The sequence below is a fragment of the Zingiber officinale genome, chromosome 2A, assembly GCF_018446385.1.
Source record: "Zingiber officinale cultivar Zhangliang chromosome 2A, Zo_v1.1, whole genome shotgun sequence".
In the NCBI taxonomy this organism is placed as follows: domain Eukaryota; kingdom Viridiplantae; phylum Streptophyta; class Magnoliopsida; order Zingiberales; family Zingiberaceae; genus Zingiber; species Zingiber officinale.
In genome coordinates this window covers 38,539,915-38,550,916 of record NC_055988.1, presented here as the reverse complement: position 1 = coordinate 38,550,916, position 11,002 = coordinate 38,539,915, and positions in this window count along the sequence as shown.

Here is an 11,002-nt window from a genome sequence, read left to right as displayed (position 1 = left end):
AGCGATCCAGAAGACTGATTTCCTGGACCGATTGGCAGATCTATATTGTCGGGAGATCATCAGATTACATGGTGTTTCTTTGACTATCATTTCGGATAGAGACCCCGGTTCACGTCTCGTTTCTGACAGAGTCTGTAGCAGGCCTTGGGCACTCAGCTCTGTTTCAGTATAACTTTCCATCTACAGATAGATGGACAGTCGGAGCGGATCATTCAGACTCTAGAGGTTTTGCTGAGGTCTAGTGTATTAGATTTTGGAGGCTGGGGAGGCCCAGATGTTGGGACCTCATAGAGCTCAGCATGAGGCAGAGTTGGACCGTACTGTCTGACGGAGGACGTCAGAGGCGTAGGACGCCAGAAGAGTTATGCTGATTGGAGACGCATATCCCTAGCCTTCTCTATATGTGACCATGTATTTTTGTGAGTCTTCACCCACGGAAGGAGTGAAGAAATTGGCTTCAGAGGAAAGCTAGCTCTGTGATACATTAGACCTTTCCAGATCTCGAAAAGGATTGGAGTGGTAGCTTACCGGTTGGCACCACCACCGTCTCTGGCAGGAGTTCACGATGTATTCCACGTATCTATGTTGCGGAGACATGTGCCCGACCCGACGCATGTGCTGGCTGATATTCCAGTTCCAGTTCAGCCTGATATTTCCTATGAGGAGATTCCGGTACGGATTCTAGACCGGAAAGAGCGTCAGTTGAGGAAACAAGACTATCCGGCTGATTAACGTCGGATGACAGCATCATTCGGACGAGGAGGCTACCTGGGAGCTCGAGGATATTAGCCGAGCTCGTTATTCCACATTTTCACTTGAGGTGTGTGAGTTATGGTTCCGTTCAGCATTTATACTGTTTAGCTTTTGCTAGTACTTGCTGATGGTGGATAATGAAATTTAGGGACCAAATTTTTATTAGTGGGGGAGAATGTAAAATACCGTAAAAAAAAAAGACCAATAATAATAAGGGAATTTTTTCAAAATTTTTGGAAATTTTTCGGGAATTTTTCGGAGCTCATATGGATGAGTTTGCGGAGATAAAAACGGGGTCCGGGAAAGCCTGTTTAGGCTACCCTGTTTTAACGAGGAAAAGTTTATTTATTTATTTATTTTTCCTTTATTTTTCATTTCCCTTGTTTTTTCTCCCGCGCGCTCCCCTCTTTCTCCCCTTGCCGAACCCGACGCCGTGCCCTAACCTCCTCGCGGCCGTTCCTTCTTCTTCCTCACCCTCTGCCCCTCACGGCGACAGCATCCTCTGCCCTAGCCGACGCCACCACCGGTCGATTCCCTTCCTCGGCTTCCCACCCTCTCGGCGTCAAACACCTCTTCAATGGCTCTTTCCCGAGCTGCACTAGGCGCCGCCACCGCCTGAGGCGAACGGAGCAGCGCCGATCCACCGTCGGCGCGCCTGTGCCCTAGCACCGACCACGACTTCTTCGGCCTGAGCGCCACTCAGGAGTCTCCTTCCAGAACAACGCCGGTGTGGTGTTGTCTTCCCCGTGCCCTAGCGCCAGTGAAGATCCAGCAACTCTTCTTGAGCATGCCTTAATGTGGAATCCTTCACCCTAGTCTCACCTCTCGTGCGCCTTCGAATACCGTCGCCGGCCACCAGGATCCGAACCACCACAAATTACTGCCCTCTGTACCCTAGTCCTCCTCGCCAGCACCCGAGTAACACCGCCGGTGTTATCTTGTGCCCTAGCACTGAAGCCGACCATCATACGGTGCTGTGCCCTTGCATCATGGTTGATCCTTATTCTTGTTACTCTTTGATCTCCGACGATCTTGAAGGTAAGGTTTGGTTTCAGGAATTAGGTTGTTGTTTGAATTTGGAATGCTTGGTTGAATTTGTGATCTTCTCATCTTGATCCGATCCAGGGAGGTGAGGTTCTGTGATTGTGAAGGTGTTCTTGGGTTCCAGCAGTGATGATTCTCGATTGTGGATCAAAGAATAAGGATTTTGAGGTGAAATTGAGTGCTGTGGATCAACAAGTGCGGCTATGAGGTTTTGTTCTATTCTCTTCTGTGATGTTCTTGATCTAGCTTACTTTGTTCAGGCAGCACTCCTTCCAGCAGTTCCTCTTTGGCTGCGGATTAAGAACAGAGATCTGGGAATGAGGACTTTGATTCGAGACGGGCGTCTCGACATCGGATTGGTTCGATTCGATCTATATCGGAGGCGGGTACCTCTTGACTTATCTTTTATGATATTGTCTTTGGATATGCATAGTATTTTATAACTACAAGCAATGAACATGTTTGTCTTTGGTATGTCACTGTTTGATATCCATAGCATGTTAGGTTTATCGCCTGTGACGTATCCGTGCTTATATCATGTGATTTATTACCATGAGTACTGTATTACCATGAGTATCTTAGTTTCTAGAATAAGTGACATACCATGTTTTACTGAGGTTAGGACTAGGTTCTGGACTTTTGGTTTCAGTCATGTGTATCGAGATTATCTGATACTTAGGTTTTATGCCATGACTGGCTTGTGTATCTCTATTTGTATATCATATATGATTCGTGTACCTAGACCTTGATTCTTGATATGTGTATATTGTTGGTACATATGTTATGGAAGGAGATATGTTTAGGATCTAGGTTGCTATACCATAGAGGACCTGTATGCCCTAGATCTGTGGATTGACCTACTGATATTCCATACTTATTATGTTCAGGACATAGGTTTTTGATATTCTATCTGACCTGTGTACTATAGATTTTGGTATGTGACCATCGCTTTTACAGTACCCATTTTGTTTATATGGATATGGTTATGTTGATCAGTTTTTGTTATGCATAGTGACATGCATCATGATTGCATGCTGTGCGATTTTCGGCTCCACTATGGTTGAGCCCATCGCCAGTTACATGTACTGCACACACCCCCACTCATGGTTTAGTGGTATATCAGGCAGGTGTGTGGCGGTTCTGCTGTTTGGCTCCGTTGGTCACATGACCCAGCATGGTAGCCGGCAGACAGTTTCGCTCTGTTTGGCTCCGCTGGCATTTAGTGTAGCAGCGTAGTAGCCGGCAGACGGTGGACTCTGTTTGGCTCCGTTGGTCAGGTGACTCAGCGTGGTAGCCGGAGAGAGCATTGAGCTCCCCCATTTATGATTTGGGGTCACAGGACAGGAGTACTCCGACAGCATCCCGTCCACTCGGTCACTCATCAGGAGCAGTGACGACAGAGTACACGGTTGTCACAGCCCTACCCATTCGGTCTCACCATTTGAGTGTGAGATGACTGACTGGCATCAGGGGTGACCAGGACGCATCATTAGCATCATATGCATTGATGCATTTATATTCTTATGATTGTGTTTGCTGCATTTGGTTGCTGCATTTTGGTTGGATGCATACTTTTGACCTGCATACAGGATTATTGACACTTTCGGTTTGACGACCTTTTTGTCTGGATAGGAGTTCCTGGTGAGTACAGCTTCCTCAGTTACCTTTCGGTTTTGCCTATTCCCTATATATATGATTAGGAAGCTGTATTCCATGTTTGTTGCTGTTAGATATATCTTACTACTCATGTCCAGTGGTATTCACTGAGTTGTTGAACTCACCCCCGTTGACACTATCTTTTTCAGGTACCAGGTTATTTATGGTGTCGCTTGGAGCATCCTGTCTGCTGGTCCCCACGTCACATCAGAACACTTATCGGTTTCACGTATGTTTTGTTTGTTTTATGTATCAGTTTGTTTAGCTCTGTACTCTGGTTTTATTTTTGGAGGGTTGATGTTGTTGTGTGGTGTTTTGTATTTGTTATTGGTTGTGTAAGCCTAGCCGGCTAGCAGTTTGTGTTTTGGTTTTGGTACAGCCGAGTGGGCTGCTTTATTTTTAACTGCGTGGTTGTGTCAGCCAGAGGCTGAATTTGATATTAACTGCGTGGTGTTTGTTTTCTTTTATTGATATTATTCCAGCCGCATGTGGCTGAGGTATATAGTGCTTGTAGAAAAGTTTCAGATTGTCCGCCGTACAGGGGAGATGCTGCCGAAATTTCTTCGGACAGAGACTCCTCTGGGGCGTGACAGTATGTCCGTTAATTAAATGAGTTACTGACAACTCACTTAATTAACATCTGACTCCAAGAGTAGTACCACTCAACTTTATTATCATGTCGGACTAAGTCCACCTGTAGGGTTTACATGATAAACCTTATGAGCTCCTTAAGGGGACATCATCAACCTAAATAAATAGGACACAGTTTTCTTTTATAATCAACAACACACGTATAAATAACACTATCTTCCAACTCATCGGGCCAATTGATTTAATGAATAAATCTCACCCATTGATAAGTTAAAGAAATAAATACTAAGTATACGTGCTTGTTATTATATTGGGATTAATAGAATGCACATCCATAATAACAGAGGATCTGTTTTTTTATGCAGTCAGTATAAATCGAACAACCTTAAATGGTCCTACTCAATACACACATAGTGTACTAGTGTAATTTTATAATCAAGACAGACTAATACCAAATTACACTATAAGTGTTCCAATGGTTTGTCCCTATCCATCTCAGTCATGAGCTACTATTTATAATTTATAAGGAACTGATAACATGATCTTCTGTGTGGCACCACACATCATGTTATTTACAATATAAATTAAATGGACAACTTCATTAATATATAAATAAATATAAAATGTAACATTTAACTAAAGTGATTTTCATTTCAAAATAGATGTTCATACAGACTAAAGCGCATTCTTTTCAAAATGATGCAAAAAAGCAGCAATGGAAAAAGAAGGCTTTGAAGGCAACCTGAGACGAGTCATCCTTGGAAGAGTTCGACGACGAAGAACTAGAACAGACGAGTTTTCTCACGATGACATCCCGAGACTACATCAACAAATCCGAAAGCGAGGACGAATCAGAAGCTGAGTCCGAGAGAAGCCACAGATCCATACCCATTTCCAAAGGGCCTGACCCCCACTATAAGTATCATGCGTTTACACAATTTAGTAAATTATTTAATGCGAAAATTAGCAAAGTCAAATATTCAGATCAAGTCACTTCTAAATGAGGTAACATCCCTTAAAGAAGTGACTAACTCTGAATCCTTGCCTGACTCAATTTAGACTGGAAACTCAACTCAAGTCCAAAAGCTTGAGGAAGAGAATTTCAGCTTGAAAAATCAGGTCAAGGATTTGAAGAAAATGTTAGAACGATTTTCTTTGGGCTCCAAGGACCTTGACCTAATTCTTGGAAAATAAAGAGTCATTTACAACAGATCCGGATTAGGATTTAAAAAAAAAAAGAAATATCGATCCTATCTATCTTTAGTGAACAGACCGAATAGGAAAATAGTCCAAGCATGGGTACCTAAGTTCAATTTTGTCAATCAAGTTGGACTTGGTCAATATTGGGTCCCCAAGGATCAAGTACATTACCTTGATAGACCATATCGAGGCTATGATCCAAGAGGAACCGATCTTCGAAATGTATATTTAGTTAACCAATTGGAAAACCTAAGTTTAACTCAAATATAAATTAATCCTTAGAAATAATCTAAATCAAAGATAACCATCTCACAAAGCTACTCAAGGTTCCCTGATTGATAATTTAGAATCGGGTGAGATGGATCTAGGTTGAGCTTAGTTTAATTTAATAATTCAATTAATCATTTTAACAATTTAATTTAATTAATAATTTTAACAATTTAATTAATCAATTCAATGATTTAATTAATCATTTTAATCAATTTAATTTAATTAATTATTTTAATAATTTAATTTAATTAATCAATTTAATAATCTAATTAAACTAATCAATTTAATAATTCTGTAAAATCCAATTCAATTAAATTGACTTAACCCAATTGACTCAATTAATTTAATAAACCATCTCACAAACACCCCTAGGAATACCATTGTTGATCATCTAGACTAGATGAGATGGAACGTTAAGATAATTTCAGTCAAACTATCTTCTAAAATCCAGTAAATTCACCCAAATCAATTGTGGCAAAAGGCGAATACGCTCGCCCCCAGCGCCCCCGCCAACCCGTTCCAAGGCCAACACGGAGGAGGTAAATCACGGGCGGCTACTAGCCTTTGAAATAGTGACTAGCACATAAGGGAGGTATTTACCTCGGCTTTGCCGAGATTCGAACCCTATACCTCATTGTGGCAACACTTCATGCGCTAACCACTAGACCCATCCGAGGGGACGACCCATATCAAATACTTTATCTAGGAACATAATGATTTGGATTAATGGATGCTAGATAGTGGATGCTCCAGACACATGACTGGAGACAGACTGAAATTCACTAAGTTAAAATTCAAGAACCTAAGGTCTGTCGCGTTCGGCAATGACGAAACCCTTAAGGTAATCGAAATAGGTAATATCCAATTAAATTCTGATTTTTATATTCGAAAAGTGTTATTGGTTGAACAATTTAGCTTCAATTTATTTAGTATTAGCCAATTATGTGACTCAGGTTACTTGGTCACTTTTTCAAAAACTGGATGCAAAATTAAAAATATTAATAATCCTGAAATCACACTTAAGGAATTAGGAAAAAGAACATTTATACAATAGACCTACCTACCTCTTCACTAGAGTGTCTATTGACACAACAAGAGGAAACAGAGTTGTGGCACAGGAGACTGAGTCACACTCATACTAGACTAATTTCAAAAATGAGCCAAAATGGTTTAGTTAGAGGTTTGCCCAAATTAAAGTTTATTAAAAATTCAATTTGTGATGCTTGTCAACAAGGTAAATAAACTAAGACAAACCATAAGTTAACCAATCCAAACAGAACAACTTCAATACTTGAGCTCCTTCACCTAGACTTGTTTGATTCACATGGAGCCAAGTCATTAAGCAAACCCCAATATTGCTTAGTAATAATCGATGACTACTCAAGATTTACTTGGGTAAAATTTATAAAAACTAAAGATGAAACTCTTGAAGTGTTTAAAGTTTTTTGTAAATTAATAGAAAATGAAAAAGACACTCAGATAAAAAGAATTAGAAGTGACCATGGGGGAGAATTTGAAAATCATAACTTTATTGAATTTTATGAAATTAATGGGTATAAACATGAATACTCTTGCCCTAGGACCCCCCAACAAAATGGTCTAGTAGAACGTAAAAACAGAACCCTACAAGAAGCCGCTAGGACCATGTTAAATGAATACAAACTATCTAATCAATTCTGGGTTGAAGCAGTTAATACAGCATGTTATATTCAAAATAGGATTTTAATTAACAAATTTCAGAATAAAACACCCTATGAAATATACTATAATAAAATTCCTAACTTAAACTATTTAAAAGTATTTGGGTGTAAAGTATTTATTTTAAACACTAAAGACTACTTTGGGAAATTTTCGTCAAAAACAATCCCAGGAATATTTTTAGGGTACTCAACAACCAGTAGGCCATATAGAGTTTATAACAAAGATACCCTAAAAGTTGAAGAAACAACAAATGTAATATTTGATGAAGAAAATAAACTACCCAATATAATAAATGAAAATAATAATACAGAAATTATTAACTCAAGAAATACAGAAGATGATGATGAAATTCAACTTGAACCTAATGAATCTGAAGAACCAATTACTAACCCAAATATAAGACCAACAAGAATGGGCACCAATCATCCATCTGACCAAATTTTAGGTGATCCAACTCTAGGAGTCAGAACTAGGTCATCTTATAGGAACCTAAACCAAATAGCCCTTATCTCCAAAATTGAACCCAAAACTATAGACGAAGCTCTACCCGACCCAGACTGGACACTAGCAATGCAAGAGAAATTAGCCCAATTTGAAAGAAATCAAGTCTGAGAATTAGTACTTAAACCCATTAACAAGACCATAATTGACACTAAATGTGTTTTTAAGAATAAGTTAAATGATCAGGATGAAATAGTTAGAAACAAAGCAAGGTTATTAGCTAAAGGGTTCAACCAAATAGAAGGGTTAGACTATGATGAGACCTATGCCCCTATAGGCAGACTTGAATCAATTAGAATGCTACTAGCCTACACAGCACATAAAGGATTCAAGTTTTATCAAATGGATGTAAAATCCACTTTTTTAAACGAATTTATCAAAGAAGAGGTATATGTAGGTCAACCCCCAGGATTTGAGGACTTAGAACATCCAAATCATGTCTTTAGACTAAAAAAGACCCTATATGGATTAAAACAAGCACTCAAGGCTTGGTATGAACGCTTGTCTAATTATCTAATATCAAAAGGGTTCAACCAAGGTCAAATAGATCCAACCCTTTTTGTAAAAACCTTAGAAAAAGATATTTTTATAGCCTAAATTTATGTAGATGATATAATTTTTGGATCAACCAACTCAAAATTTTTTAAAGAATTTACCAAATTAATAGAAAATGAATTTGAAATGAACCTGGTAGGTGAACTTAACTTTTTCTTAGGTTTACAAATTAAGCAAACTAAAGATGGAATCTACATTTATCAGACTAAATATGTTAAGGAATTAGTTAGGAAATTTGGAATGGAAAACTCAAAAAATATTAATACACCAATGACTATTAATATTAAAATAGACTCAGACTTTGAAGGTAAACCAGTAGATTTGAAATACTATCGAAGTGCGATAGGGAGTCTACTGTACCTAATTGTAAGCCGACCAGATATTCTTTTTTCAGTAGGAATGTGTGCAAGATACCAATCTTGTGCAAAAGAGTCTCACTTAACCTTTGTCAAAAGAATACTTAGGTATATTAAGGGAACTTTAAATATAGGACTCTGGTACCCTAGGTCTTGCACCTTTAACCTAACTGGCTATTCTGACTTAGACTATGTCGGGTGCAAGTTAGATAAAAAAAGCACAAGTGGCAGCTATCAATTTCTAGGTCAATGCCTAGTAAGTTGGTCAAGTAGAAAGTAACACTGTGTTGCTTTATCTACCACTGAGGCTGAATACAAAGCCCTAGGAGAATGTGCATCTCAATCATTATGGATGATGCATACCCTTAAAGATTATCAACTAGAATATCAGAAAATAAAAATTTTAATTGATAATATAAGTTCAATTAATCTAACTAAGAACCCAATTCATCACTCAAGGACTAAACATATAGAAGTAAAACACCATTTTGTAAGGGATCACGCAGCTAAGGGTGATATTATACTTAACTATGTTGAGTATAAATCAAACCTGACTGACATATTCACAAAGCCCTTAACTGAACTTGAGTTCAGTATACTTAGAAGATAAATAGGAATGTGCTTAGTAGAATAGAACTTATTTTCTGTTTACTATGTTTTCTCAACTTATTTTTCAAATTGGTTTCAAAATCTTGGGAAAAATAATTTTCAAAATTCAAAATTTTATTAGTTTGTAAAATTAGAATGGTGTAACTTGCTTGTGTTTGAAAACACTTAGAATGGTGTGAGATGCATAGGATACTGCCTGGACTTAGAATGCTTATGTCTGTGCATCGACATAAGTCTGGGCGTTAAATACCAAATAACAGTAATCAAGTTAAGTTATCCAGACTTAGTCAAATATAACTGGATCACTAACTTAACTTGACTAACCGAGTGAAAACTGTTGCCCTCTAGGTAAACAACTAGTAGCTAATAGTTAGACATGTGGCCAAGAAAATTAAGTAATAAGTGATATTTTTTTCTACTCATGCTTGGACTATAGGGCTTTTTGAATGTTTTTTTTAGGGTGATCTTAGCTAAAATTATTTAAATCAAGTGGTTTTAACTAAGTGTACTTTTACACGTCAAAATTTTATCATCTATTTTTACAAACTTTTTAGCTAAGTTACTTTTCAAATCTAGCAAAATTCTTTCAAAAGTATTTCAATTTATTTTAAGCACTTTTCAAAAGAATGTTTAAACCTTGCTAAGTATTTTTTAAGTTTAACTAAGTAGTTTTTGCAACTTTTTTCAACTTTGGAAAATATTTGTTCAAATTTTGAGCTAAGTGCTTTTCAATTTAGCTAAGTCGCTTATCAAAAGCTAAGTTAATTTTTACTAAAGCCTGTTATATGCTTTTAAAAGCTAAGTTTTACAAGGTAAACTTCTATCATTCTTAAAACCTTAGTCTTTTTCAAATTTCTCTTCCTAAACTTTTTCAAATAAATTTTATCTAACAAAGTGTTAGTTACTACAGCCATTTTTTACTCTTTCCCTCCAAATGGTTTTTGATAAATGGCAAAGGGGGAGAGTAAGAGAAAAATTCGAGTTAAGTAGAAGAACATTTGAGAGAGCTATCATTAAAGGGGAGCTTAGCACAGTACTTAAAGTTTAAATTGTTCTTGCACTTAGATTTATTTACTTGACTTACTTGTGCTTAGGCCTAAGCTATGCTTGCACTTATTTACTTTCTTATGCTTACACTAACTTAGTCTTAAAATATTCTTTACTCCTCATGTTTTTTTCTTAACTTTGAATTTCTTGTTGCCATAATCAAAAAGGGGGAGATTGTTGGTGCGGGAAGCATCCGACGATAGAATCTAAGTTTTGATAATAGCAAAGGATTTAAAGTTAAGGTTATTTGTGTTCTAATGTGTGTGAATGAGGTTTTTCAGGAAAGTCCTAACTACGGTTAGGAAGGTGGAAAACCTAAGGGTGGTAACCCTAGGTCCTAGTGGGTGGTAACCCTAGGTGAATGAAAACCCTAAGGGATGGCAACCTTAAGTCCTAGGGGGTAGTAACCTTAGGTGGTGGAAATCGTAAGGGGGGTAACCTTAGGTCCTATGGGGTGGTAACCCTAGATGGCGAAAAACCCTAGGGGGTGGTAACTCTAGGTCCTAAGGGGTGGTAGCCCTAAGCAAAAATTCCAGTCGGTCTGGAGGATCGGACCGACATCGGGTATGCTCTCCTGAGTGGAGTAGGTGAGGACACGTTCCCCGGAAGAGGAAACAGTAGGCGTCGGTTCGACCTAAGATTTCTGGTTGGAAATCCGAAGTCAGAATCAGACAGTCCGAAGAATATCAAATACTTCTTTTATTGGATTTATATATGTG